This window comes from Falco punctatus (assembly GCF_963210335.1).
Source record: "Falco punctatus genome assembly, chromosome: 1".
In the NCBI taxonomy this organism is placed as follows: domain Eukaryota; kingdom Metazoa; phylum Chordata; class Aves; order Falconiformes; family Falconidae; genus Falco; species Falco punctatus.
In genome coordinates, this window is record NC_137580.1 from 6,202,163 (window position 1) to 6,216,264 (window position 14,102).

A 14,102-nucleotide genomic window follows, 5' to 3' on the forward strand; every position below is an offset into this window, starting at 1 on the left:
GGAGAATAGAACACTGTAATTTATACATCAACAGATCTGAGGATTTAAGTCATGGATCTTAGAACAAGGGATGGATTGTTTTGGCCAAGCATTTTTAGCAAAAAAAAGTAGGCATCTGTAGCCACAGTAAAATACTCAGTGACCTTGCACTTGATGCTTTTTCAAAAAGAAAGACAAAACCCCTCAAAACATGGAAAAAATAAAATGCTTCACTTAAGTATAGTATCAACACACCTGTATGCCTTTCACTTTTTACTAGGTAAAGGTTGAAAAATTTCTTATGTTTCTTTTTAAAAGATCCTTTATATGGTACGTGGGGTGCCACTGCTGCTGGTGCTGGTGACAGAAATCACAAATATGGCCTGTTCAGAAGAAAAACAAACCAGCTTTATTCCTTGCAAAAGTTATGGCAACCACCAGGATCCCACCACCGCTGTCCATGCCATGTGCTTCTCTGTTTTCGCGAGGAAGGATTTCTTTTCCTGTTCTTCTCATCCATTACCAGGTACATCAGCTGTTGCTCATTGCCATCTTCTCCTGTGAAGTCATACCACAAAAAGCAGCCTGTACATCCCTTCGAGACTTCCTGCCAGGCTCTGCCTCCTTCACCTGGTGTACCCATCCTGTTCACTCCTTTCCCTTCCTTCACCTAGGCAATGTCCCTCCCTGTACCGAATGATCTCCAAACTCTGCTTTGCAGCAACAGAAGTAAAACTAGCTAACAGCCAGCAAAGATGAAGAAACCCTAGCAAGGGATCACACTACCACAGGTGCTCTGTGTGCTCCACCCTCCTGTAGGTCTCTCCTGGGATTCAGTCACAAGAGGCAAAAGGTCGAAGCTTAGTTTGTGTGAATCATTACGGTCCAGACCTGAACTTTGTAAGCCTACCAGTAAAAAAGAAAATTCTCCAAAGATAACATGTTTTCTTTTCCTGCTTATGAGTCTGCTAAGGTCTTTTAGGACAACCTGTGGACATGTGGCTTCTCGAGGGGACCTGCTCCCTGTCAGGTTCTAGTGGGCTGGTAGAGAATCCAACTCCCCTGCTACGCTGCCTGCCAAAGGCTGCCCGAGGTAGAGTGTCAGGTGAAGTGCTCGCCATAGGATGAAAAGAAGATAAATGTGCTCTATCACTCCATTGTGTTTATTGATCACACTCAGGTTGTGCTGCCTTGAAGACAAATAGCCCAGAAACCTAAGACAAGAACAATCTTTATATGTCTCTGTATATATATGAAATATAGATTTGCAAACTTCATGCATATAATGAAAACTTTATGCAGTTTGGACAGTATTATTCCTGGTCTTGTGAATTGCTCCTGTACTGTAAACAGCTGCATCCCTTGCTGTGTCTCCGAGAGTAAATCACACAACCCTCAAGATGATTTCATATTTTAACAATCCTCTTTTCCTGTTGTATGGCTGGGAGGGACTTCCTACATTTCATGTAATCAACATGCAAATTTGAGCGCTTCCCATAAAATCCTGCAGTAAACAGGATATGTTTGCTCTAAACAGATTTCAACCAGTAACAATTCACTATAAATTCAGCTAGCATCAACAAACTGTTATTTTCCCTCATGTTCCTCTAACATCTCTTTCATGGTGTAGAACAACAGGAGAAAATTGCTGCTATTTGTCCCCAGATTGAACTGTTTAAGCAAAGCTAAAGACACTGTCTACCAATAATGAGAGTACTCTGGGAGTCAACTACATTCTTTTTCATTGTAAATGTAAAGTAGTAAATGGAATTACAACTGGAATCAATTGGATTCAGTAAGAGTTGTTCATAGGTATTGCAGAAAACTGAAATGGGGATAACTTATTAGAAGTTTACTACTTGAGATAAAAAGCAGTTTCACAGAAGCTATGTTTGCTGAAGTGTACTAATGGAGTATAGATAATACAGATGTTTAGCACATCATTTAAATAATTGTCCCAAAGGTTGACCCTGCCACTATGTAAGAAAGGAAAAATAAATTAAAGGGGAATTTCCAATTTTACACATGCTGAAATTCCTACCTGCTAGTTCTCAGTGATGAAGATAGGGATAATAACACAATAAAGAAGCCATAAAAACAGCAAAAGAATCTTCACACAACAGATTTAATACTGTGTAAGGCTGGGACATGGCAATAAATCTCACTAGGCATTTACACAATGCAGATTAAAATACATACTGTCCTGATTCATAAGCTGCTGTTTTGAGAGAAATACTTTCAGAAACACAGTTTTTTTAGTTTCTAAGTGGTCTTACCATGGGCTAAAAGAACAAAGTAGATGCTCTAAGAAAATGTCAACAGTAACTTGGGCACCAAACCGGCGCCACATTAAGATGGTTTGAGACACTGATCAACAGTTGGCAGAGCAATAAGAGGGTGACAAAATGGGTTGATTTATTTTAAAGAGAACCTAAACATTGTGCTAATGTTGACAGTTGACAGTGAAAACACTGCTGAAAATTGAGTGTGAGACAGAGGTTTTCTCGATAGCCACAGGATGTCCTTGGAACGGAGTCTGCATCTCAATGAGCTGGATGCCACTCGCAGTACATTAGAAAGAAATTACTTAGGATTGAATGTAATTATAATGTCAGGGTAGTTTCTAGTTGGAGATCCATTGTTGCGGTTGGGACCCATGTCATACTGAGGAAAAATTAGCTTGCTTACAAATGCACAGCAGATCATTTCCAGACCAAACATGAGGATTCTCTCCACCTTTCTTCTTCCTCCCACTGTTTCTTTTTGTTTAAAGCACAGCTATAAAGACTCACATCTCATCACAGCTGCTTTTGTGAGGACAGCTAATGAGCTGGGGCTGGATGAGAAAAAAACACGGTGGAAATGGGGTCACGGAGAGGTTAAACTTCATGAATTTATTCATTGGGATTCAGCTCACACCCTCCTGAAATGAGATGTCATCATTAAAATTGTGGATGGCACCCTTGCACAATGATGCTTCATGACAAGCTGTTAGAAAGACATGAAGGAAATAGTTTTCGTTTAGACTTTAATACATCACTGTGATAAGAAAACAAGCCCAAATTGAACAAACAATGTCAGAAAAGTCCTGAAAACAATCTATCTATGTAAGATGTTTGTAAGGGAGAAATGTTCCAATTTCATTTTAAAAAGATTAAAAAAGCAAAGAACTTGACATTATTTTCTTTTCTACTTTTCTGGAATTACAGCTGTGAGACATGAATAACACAGCTATCTTGGAAATAAAAATATTTTTTTATTTCATCCCAGTACTTTTGATAGAGCAGAAATGTTGGCTGGGTGTTTTTAACAGAAGCAAAGAACCTAATTGTTTGAAATGGATAAAAAACAGAGTTACAATCAATTGTGATGGAGTCTGAAAGGTACAGACTAATTGGAGGTATGACCCGGAGCTGAGCTAGCCTGTTTCAACGCATGGTCTCACAGCAGTGGATGGTGACTCAAAGGACCATCCTGTCCTCTGACCCAAGGCAGAAATCAGCCAAATCTGGGTCAGTTCTGACAGGTGCTGTCCTGGCTTCTTCATAAAGGCTCATCATCTTCCCCAAAAAAACTGGTTTAGTGCATTATTTTCTTCTGCTATTAGATGCTTTTCAGGTGGTTAAATGAAACCTTCCTTGCTGTAGCCTTGCTGAGACCATTACTTCAAGTCTTATCCATAATAACCCCTTTCCTCTTTTGGCGCCTGTATATAGAAACTGTTGTCTTATCCCACCCTCAGTTTTCTGTCCCTGTAGCTTGCCACATGTCTCTCTCAGGCACATTTCAGGGTCTCTTCTGGCTCCCATTCCCCTCTGAATTTGCCCTTGGTTCCCATCTATCTCAAAGCCACCACTGCAGGCATAGTTTCTAGCCGGACCTTACCAGAGGAGAGGAAAGGTAACCTGTCTCACAGCCTAAACCCCTATTTGTACAACTGAGGATAGTGTTTGCACCTTGTGAAACAACACACTATTCACCTCTGGTTTACCATCAAACAGGAAACATTTCTGCTACACTGCTGCCTACCAGCATGCTCCTGACTCGCATTTGCACAGCTGGCCGCTAGCTTGCTTCATGGGTTAACTACCACTTGTCCCTGTTGAATATCCTCTTATTTGCTGCAAAACCATACCTGCATTGTGGGAAGATCATTCTGAATTTGAATCCCATCACTTCCAGCCCTTCCTGGCTGGGAAGTGCACTCTGCAAATCTAATTAGCCTACTCTTTATTCATATACCCAGGTTACTATAACTGGATGTCTCAGTTATGAATGGTATTTTTCCAACCATCCTTGAAGGCTGCCTTTTTTTTTAGAGAATTTATGGGACTCTGACTCTAGCCAAGTTGATCACAGAAATGTTGTTAGCTCATTGGTGAGATTTACAGCCTGCTAACTACTCCGTAATATGGTAAATACAGTACTGCTGGGCTACCGAGGAGTCTACCACAGCAGAAAACTGACAGCAGTTTCTGTTCCTTTCTCAAGCCTCTTTTCTCTGACTGTGAAAAAACCAAACCAAACCAAACCAAACCACAAAACAAAAAAACAAACCAACTTGGTCTGCGATCTAAAAAGAGAGTCAAGTTTTAATAAAATGGAAATTTTCCATTTAAAGGTAATGCTCAAACCTCTAGTGCTATGCTTTAAACATATAAAGGAAGTCAGGTCTGAATAAATAATGCGGAATGCTAAACAGGATTTCTATCAAACAATAACAAAATGCCCTACAGGAGAGTCTACTTGCTGATTATTCTCCAGAGCTGTATAATTACCATCCATTTTATCATAACTCTCCAATTTGGAACAGCCTTGATTTTACAACTGAGAAAACAACATATAGGAGAAGACAAAGTCCCATGAGATACTGATTTCATTGGCAAGGAAGGGATGCATGCACATGTCCAGTAGATAAACTAAGCTAAAAATTCATTTTAATGAAACTGAGATTTCCTGGAAAAAAAATCTTATCATTTTCTAGCAGAACCTATGGCACTTTCTCTGCTTCTCATTGGTGATGTTTCTGCTTCCATTTTGCACTACTCTAGAATAGATTGACTTTCTGGATAGCCCTTGCCACCACATTTCATTGTGTCACAGCATTTTTGTACTTCTAAGCTTTTGAAGACATTGCTATACACCTACTGTTGGATCCTTTATTTTCTAATCAGCTACCTAGGGAAAGATATACAGACTGTAAACCAAATCCTCTTTTCTCATCTTAGAGTCAAAACATAAATCCTGAGATGATGAAAAACCCCCATAATTGTCTGTGACATTAGCTGCTAAGTGATAATATATCTGAATACAAGAAACCTTTTCATCAGAGCATATTAGCAGAGCTCCAACACGGAGAAGTACAAAGTACCAGACGGACTGTTCCTGCCTTTGGAAAAAACACCTTACACACTGAGAAGAAGCTATTTCTCTCTCATCTCAGTACATTTACTGACTATAACTGCATAACTTTAAGTAAGATGGCCACAAAATGCAGGTTCTTTTAGTAGCACTTTGGCTTAGGTGACTTTTTTCAGAATACCGTATGAGCTGGGTTTCTTTAGGCTCAAGCAAACAGATCAAAAAAATTGGTGCAGAGGCAGAAGTAAAAACTGACCCAGAAAATATTACATAAATGGAGCTGCAAACACTGATCTTAGTGAAAACCTGGAGGGAAATGCCAGCCACAATTACACATTACCCTGAAAAGAACAAAGCAAACATTTTTTCCCTAGAGCTACCACAGTATCTACTCTGCATCTATAGGAATATGGTATGGTTTATATTCCAGGTGTCCTCAGTTCAGTCGCTTCACTCCTGAACTTCAGACATTCAATCCACAATTTGTTCCATACAGGTGGACAAGTGCAAGTGACTGAGTTACGCTGATTGTGACAAATTAGTTCATTTGCTTGCAGTTGCTGTCAAGTATTACTTGGAGGCTGAGGTGGATGGGAAGTTGAACAACTAAGATTTTCCAAGTAAATAGCAAAAACTTGCAGACATAAGCCCGCAAATGCTCAACTGCATGATGGCAGCAGGGGACAAACTGCTATCCAAAATACTGAAAACAACTAGGGCAAGGAAAAGGTCATGTGTCAAAGAAGAAAATTTTGGGGAAAGTTAAGGCTGAGATTCTCCTGGAAGACCTAGTTCTGCCAAGGGCTCTGTTTGAAGTGGGCAGCTGGTAAGTAGCACATGAAGTGAGGTACAGGAATGTCATAAAATCACTTCTTTATTTTGAATAATTGCACTTTCCCCACAAAAATTATGTTGTTTTTAATGCAGCAGGCACTCCTACATGCCAAACTAGAGCAAGTCAAAACCAGCAAAAGCCCATATGCCACTTCCTCTAAGAAAGGCAAGATAAGGCTTTTCATAACCTCATTGACATCATCCAGTCCCTCTGAAGGCATTGCTTGTGGTTTTTTGCGTTTGAAACCCTGTCCTTATTTCAGGCACAGCCTGTAGGGACAGAAGGAAGGTAGCTGTGCTATGTGGCTGTGGTGTGATGCCAAGGTGAGGCTTTCTGTTCTGCTGCTTGATAGTTCAGTCCCTCGCTGCTGTATGCTGATACTAGGCACAGAACACATACGTTGATGTTTAAGCATTTCACAACGATGCCTTTCATACTTTGGTAGAAATTACCTCTGCATTAAGGCTCCTGACCCAAATCCATAATCCTGATCTGTGTTTCCTCCAAGAGGAAAAAAAAAATGTTTGCATAATAAAGATATGCCTGACCTCAGATCTTAATCTGGAGAGACAAGAATCAGAAGGCAGGGCTCTGGAATGACAAGAACTAGTTCATATTCTCATTTCTGGCCACAGCTCTGTGACTGGAGGGAGCAGTTTTGTCCCTGTGTGCCTTGCTTTCTCCGTGTAAATAGAGGTAATAATGCTTACCCTGGCAAAGGTAATTTGAGGTCTATCACCAAAGGCTGCTATAAACATTTATAATTGCCTGGGAAGGCCTGTGTTTTGTTTCCTAGAGAATAGCCAGGATACGCAGCTTCTACATAGCTTTCAGATGTTTACACATGGCTGTCCAAATTAGCCCATTGTTAGTACAAATCTTATGAGGTCGTTGGGAACGTCCATATATTTTTTGTCCTTTAGTGTGCACTGTAATTAAACTGCAAATACAGGCAGAAGCCCTTGTTTGGAGTTCCTGCCACTGTTTCTCTGTTACAGTGAATTTCTACACCAGGTGCCCTGTTGCAGCATAGGGGACCTGCCTGGGAAAAGCAAAGAGGGAAAGAGGCACCTGAGCAAAGACAGAATTTCTTACAGCCCTGCTACATCTCTCTGGGAGCCGGGCCCCTAGGGGCAGACCCTTTTCTCCATGCCCAGCTCTCCTAAAGGGAGCCCGAGACCCTTGTGGGCTACATGGTGCCTCTGCATGATGCCACCTGGGTACCGGCTTGCTGTCACCACTACCTGCTCTTCAGCTCAGCCTTGCTCTCTACTGTGTGAATCTGAACTTTTTATCTCAAAGAACACCCCACACATCTTTATCCAGGGGAATATTATTTACCTGGCAGAGGAGTGGGCTGATGTCTGTGGCAGCCCTTTGTGGGTTGGCTGCTGGTGGCGATTCCTTTCTCAGCTGCTGCAGTTAGTACAGCTAGCCCTGCCTGAGTCACTAACCCCCGGCTGGATACACAGGATGCAAACCCTGCATTACAGGAACTTTGTCAGCTAGGTACACAGTCTTTCTTCTTTCTCGAACTTTGAAGTGGTTTTGCGGTCATACAAAACCTCTTTAGTCAGCACAGCTTCCCTGCCAAGCAGCAAAGTAGTTTTGGGGATCAGGGATGGAGTATCAAGAAAGACAGAAACTGCACTTCTGCATTCATTTGGGAATTACATGTTCATCTGTTCATATTCCTGCAAAGTGGGAAGTGTCTCAAAATTCACTTAGAAGAGCCACCATCTTCGGCTGTTTCCATCTCAGACTCTGCACTGACTCCAGCCTCTGTGCCCACAGCTGTAACACAGAGTTGAGTCAAGAAGCTGCAGCTGGGGGTACAGACTGCCAGCACACACCACAGAGGCTGGCTCCTTATTGCCCTCCTTCTTCTCTACAATATAAAAGATCCCACATGCCAATTTCTGAGTCCCAAAAACTGGTTCTGCTTGTGGAAATTACCTAATCCTAGGTCTCACTAAACTGGGAAGCCCACTGCTTCCCATTTGAGGGCTCTCTGACAAGGCAAGCAAATAGGACACTCTGCAATGGCTTTGCTATGTACAGACACTTCTATCAAAGTCAAAAGGCATATGCAGATGAAGAAAAAGTAACAAAGCCTGCCTGGAAAAGCATTTTACTAACCCTGAACACCCATTGAGTTTAGAGCAGTCATTTCAGGGGATCCATTTGGTAGACTTCCTTACTCAGTCTCACCTTTTGTCTACCTCTTATATTGCAATAGATCCCCTCTTTCTAAATTTGCAGTGCCTTTCATCAAACAAGGCACAGTCGCTTCAAGTCCCTTTAAGGGATCCGTACCTTGGTTGCCGGGGAGAAAAAGAGAAGAAAATAAAAATGGAAAAGCTTTCTTGGGTAGATGTATTGAGCAATACTGGTGCATTTGACTATGTGGTCTTCCAGGTTCGTAACACTTGATCTCAAATTCTAGTTCACTTTTGTAAACGTTTGTAAGAAGTGTAGTCCAACAAGAAGAGGGGGAGGAAAAAAAAAAAAAAAAAAGAAAGAAAAATATAGAGCTGCCCATGTAGCTTGCAGAGTATGGAACTTTAACCTAAGGAAAGTCTCCAAATTCCTGGCTCTTCATCTAAACATAAAGTACCACCTCTATCTTTAAAATTTCTATTTATTTTTATTACTGTATTACTTAAGGATTGATTCATGGACCAGAAATGCTGCGTAGTTCTTTAGGAAATACATGCAGAACAACAGAGCTAGTTGTTGCTGCAAAGAGATGATCTTAAAGGCTCAGAGAAAAAAGGCTAAAATGCAAAAACTTTATTCCCAGTCTCTTTTAACTCAATCATTTTTCTCATTTCAAATGTTCAAGAAACAGTCTCTTGTTTTATGTAGCTGATTAGTCGATGTTTCTGTCACAGTATAATCTGTGATGTGATATAGATTTATATATGAGAAAGCTGTCCATATGCAATCTATGTGTGTGAAAGCTCTGAGTAGATTCATTTACCTTCAGAAGATTGCATTGGCCTAACAAGTTCACACTGACAAGAAATTAATTCTGCTTGATTTTCAGGACAGCCAGATTTTTACACATCATGAAATACAACAGGGAGCAGCTGCTTTTTCTGCTACTTCTGATGGTACAAATAGAAGAAAAAGGGTGATGAGGCTTCAAATAACAGCCACAAGTGCCTGTAAGTTGATCTTTTTTTTAATTTTTTTTATTTCATCTCTCTTGATTTGGAATTCAAAGGAAATCAAACACCCAGTGCCTCACCTGAGGTACACTCACCCATGTGCACAAGGCCGCATGGCAAACAGGGGCATGTCATGGAGACAAGCAGTGTCATGTCCTCAGGGTCAGGCAAGGCCTGAGCAGGGTCCCGTGCCCTGTTCAGGCGGAGGGCTCTGCTCCCATCCCACCGCACCCTCCCAGTGGCCATGGTGCCATCTGCTTCACATTACCCACTTCTTTAGAGTTATAAATAATAACCTCTGCTGAAAAGCAGGTAGAAGTCATAACCAGGTTTTCAGTGCTAGAGGTGGAGAGGTGCGATAGCTGCTGTGCCATTTGATACCTGCATGATACTGAGCATAGCCATGGTGGGACAGCTGGTGGGATAGTCCCCACCATAAGAAGGACATGGACCTGTTGGGGCGAGTCCAGAGGGGGCCGGGAAGGTGACCAGGGGCTGGAGCCCCCTCCGATGGGCACAGGGAGGGAGCTGGGGCTGTTCAGCCCGGACAAGAGAGGGCTCCGGGGAGGCCTTACAGCGGCCTGGCAGTGCCTAAAGGGCCTACGGGAGAGCTGGAGGGGGCTTTTGACAAGGGCCTGTGGCGATAGGACAAGGGGGAATGGCTTTAAGCTGAAAGAGGGCGGATTTAGATTAGATACTGGGAAGAAATTCTTTACTGTGAGGGTGGTGAGGCACTGGCCCAGGCTGCCCAGATCAGCTGTGGGTGCCCCATCCCTGGCAGTGTCCCAGGCCAGGCTGGATGGGGCTGGGAGCAACCTGGCCTAGTGGGAGGTGTCCCTGCCCATGGCAGGAGGTTGGAACTAGATGGTCTTTAAGGTCCTTTCCAACCCAAACCGCTTTATGATTCTATGATAGCACTTACTAGCTCCAAAAGTTTAAGCTGCCTTCCTCATCTTAGAAGACTTCTCGTGAGGCGTATATCTTCTTAGCAGTAGTGTTTCTTCTGCTATCAAACCTACTCATTATTATTACTCCTGCTCCTCTGATTTGAATGTATTTACACCAAAGAATAAAATCCCTCAAAGTTTTAAAGCACTAAACACACTAAAAGACAAAAAAAAAAAGCTTCCTAAAGAAACAAAAATGTGATTCCCTGAATATTTTTTCCTGCCATACAAAAGAACATAGTGGTTGTTAAAAGTCAACATCCTGGAGACTAAAGCCTTCTGCTTGCCAAGAGGCAAGAGGTGTCAGCTTGGAAAGTCTCTCACGTGGCTTCACCAATACTCTTGGCCTTCAGCAAGAAGGGAACACCTCTGAACATGGCAAAGCTGGTTGACAATATGACCCAGCATGGCTATATCTGTCCTCAAACAGCAGCAGGCCTGAAACAGTGCTCTGGTTGAGAGCTAATGTCCACCTGGTCAAGAGTTGAGGTCCATTTTTATAAGGCAGAGCCTGGTGCCCCTGCTGCTACCATACCTGCCTGTCCTCCCAATTCATAGGGTGAGGAGGTTTGGTTCAGTGTTAGCTCTGCTTTCAACAGCTGATTTCAGCAACATCTCCTCACTGGTCTTGTTTTTAATCCGTCTGAAGGCAGCTACTTTTGTTTTCCCCTGTGCTGCAGACAGGATGCTCAAACCAATGGTGCAGCACATAAAAGGGATGTATTTGGACATTAACCCAGGCCCCTGCCAGGGTACCACTCTTCCTTGGCTTGTCCCAGGGCACAGACCTTTGGCCATCCTGGCTGGTTGACCTCCGTGCAGATGCACCATGTGAGAATTGACCGATGGCCCAGCCGGGGCTTGCCTCTGACAGGCAAATGCTTCTGTGGTTGACAGCATCTCTGCCCCTGCAGCTGATCTTCTGATGGCAGCCAGCTGCTCGGTGCCAGCTGTCCTGGCACAGCTGTGGGGAATTATTTCATACAAAACTGCAGTTTGGAAGTGCTCTGGATACATTTTTTTCAAGCCAAGGAGAATACTCTCCTTCAAACAGGACTTTGAATTCTAAGTAATGTCACTTGTCTTTATAGCAAAAGATGACAGTTAATAGGATGGCAAAGTTCATACGCTACCCTATAATTAAAAAACAAGGGGGAAGACAGACCACTTAAAAGGGTTTCCCACTGTGACAAATACTGTGGATAATAACATTTTCGCACTGCTGTAAAATGCTGCTACTTTGGTTGTAAATTCTCCAGCAAGGGTAATGAGTAGTATAGTTCAGTCTTTCATTTGTTTTGTTTTCTGATGCCCAGTCTTTCCTGAAAATGAGACCACAATGTATGCATTGCTCGATCAATTGATCCAAAATATATCTTAAAGAAACAGCTTTGCTTCCCCTCCTCTGTGTAATTTCACTTGCTTAATTAAAGCAATATCATTTGCATTTCTGAGGTATGTGACTTTTGGTCTTCACAAATGAATACCATGTCCATGATTTAATTCTAGTCTTCTTTCTCTAGCGTCTCGCTTTCCAGATCTTTCTTTACATTGGCTTCAATTCATTTCAAATTTTATGTTATTTTTATTTTCAATTGAGTGTCTCAAACACTCCCATCCTCTCCTTCCACTATAAATTTTTGTGGCAGTGACCAACAACTTTGCTCATCTGCCAGCAGTCTCTTAGCACAAAACCCTAGGTGAAGTCCACTTCAGAGGAGATAGCATTTCAAACCATAATGGGTTCAACCTTCATATTCCTCTTGCTTATTCCTTTGTTAACCTCAGAGTATAGCAAATTCACGGCTTGTTTCTTTTTTTTTGTCCAAAGTATAATGAAAGGGGCCCCTCCTCCCATCCTCCTATTTCCCCCTGAGATTAATTGAAATGCAGCCCTCTAAACCTCCACTAATTTGTTTTGAAGCCAGCTATTTCCTCAAAGAGTTGCAGAAGATGAAAGCTGTTGATAGGAGCCGCAATATTTTTTTTTTTTCTGTTCCATTGCTACATGCCACTGAAATCCCTGGCTTTGCTCCCGTATCTCTTGACACATGTATCTGAGGTACCATGGATAAAAACCACAAGGCTCAAATACACATTCATTTGACCTGCAAGGTTTGCTTTGCTTTCCGCTGAAGAGTTCAGTAATGGGCCGTGAATGCAGCAGCAGAGGAGGTGGGAGCGAGGAGCAGGGGTTTTAACATTTAAGGTTATCATTTCACATGCCACTTCAGGGGTCGGATTTTTCCACCCTTTCCTGAGCACCTGGAAAGCAGGCAGCTGCTGAGTCAACGCTCGCAGAGCCCGGCTGCAGTGGTGTCCACATGCGAGGCAGGCAGGACAGAGAGCTCTCTGCTTCAACTTGCAAAAAGACCCCAATTACAAGACACATCTGGAATTCAGGGTAGAATAGGGAATAATCTTACCAAGTCATTGATTGGGAGATTAAAACTCCCCTTTAATATGTGCGTGGTAGTATTCTCTACACATGACTGGGTTGCTTGGACAAAGCTCTTGCTCCTTTTCTTTTTGTCACTGCAGTTAGCTTGATTTCATCTGAGTCATTCTCATTCTTTGCATGGTATGTTCTGCTTATGCTTGCTGCCAAATTTACATCCTAAGTCGGTTGTGTCAAACATTTCTGTGCAATTTTATTTTTTTTTTTCCTTCTCAAATGTAGATGTTTTCTTTCTGGGACTGAATCCCAATTTCCAATTTCCTTCTGTTTATTGTTGTCCTCAGTTTTTGGCTTGTTTGGGGTGAGGGATTTCCACAGTCCTGTTGGTGCTGGGGGAAGCTGAGCTGAAACTGATCTAGTATTTAATGGATGCACTATGTTTTTTTTCATCAGCTTTCTACACAGCCGACATTTAAAAACTACATTAAACCTACATTTCTAAAACCTTTCAGAGGTCTGTAAAAATTACCCATGGCACTCATTTATTTGCTGCATGAGGTTTTTATTTTATTTGTTTTTTTGTGTGCTGGTCTAGTACTTTGCATCTCAATGCTCCCGTTAGTGAAAGATAAAGGGGGCATCTAGGGGCCACATAAGCAGGGAGACATGTAGCCACCAGGCTCTGTCTGAATCATGGGGGGTTTTTTTCCTGCTTTTGTTTCCACTGGCCTTGGCAGTGTTCATAGCCCAAGAGAGTCTGTAAGAAAATGTCTTCAAAGTGCTATTCGGTTGCTGCTTGGCTGCATTTGTTCATGGGGTTTTTGGCCATCACTGATGCCTTGACTTAAGAATTACTGAAAACTAACATCAATTTCTAATGAGTAAGACTTTACCAAGCAGGTTTTTTAACAAAGAACAACAAAACCCACTTTTCTCTCTACCCCAGCTGCTTTTGATCCCATTGAATGCTGTCAAATGGGTTAGAGTCATGCATGAAGTTTGTCACTTCTGAGTTGCTGACAGTACCTACCTCAATGTACTACACACTATGAATTTTAAACGATTTTATTGAAAAAAACCAAAATTATTGAAGTATTGCCATCTGTTATGTAGTACTATTCTTCCCACTGGCAACTGGAAAAAACAAGACAAAGTGGCTGCATCTTGCCATTAGAATTTTTATTTCTGGGAAGTACAAACATTTCAGTTGCTGAATAAAAGTAGTCACTATACTACATTCAGCCCATCTATTCCAGCACAAATTTGATACTAAAATGCAGCTTCCCATTTATGGCTGGCTGTGCTTTTACATACATAAATATGTGAGAGGAATAATTTTTCTGTAGACTCACCATCATGTAAAAACTTCTTAGCAGACAAACCCATCCTCCTTGTCTTCCAGCTTTCTC

At 42.1% G+C, this 14,102-nt stretch overlaps 1 protein-coding gene across 1 annotated transcript in view; it reads left to right on the forward strand.

Moving 5' to 3' along the window:
• Positions 1–14,102, forward strand: part of FAT4 (FAT atypical cadherin 4) — a 366,865-nt gene that overhangs the window by 127,603 nt on the left and 225,160 nt on the right. The gene's annotated exons all lie outside the window — the stretch shown is intronic.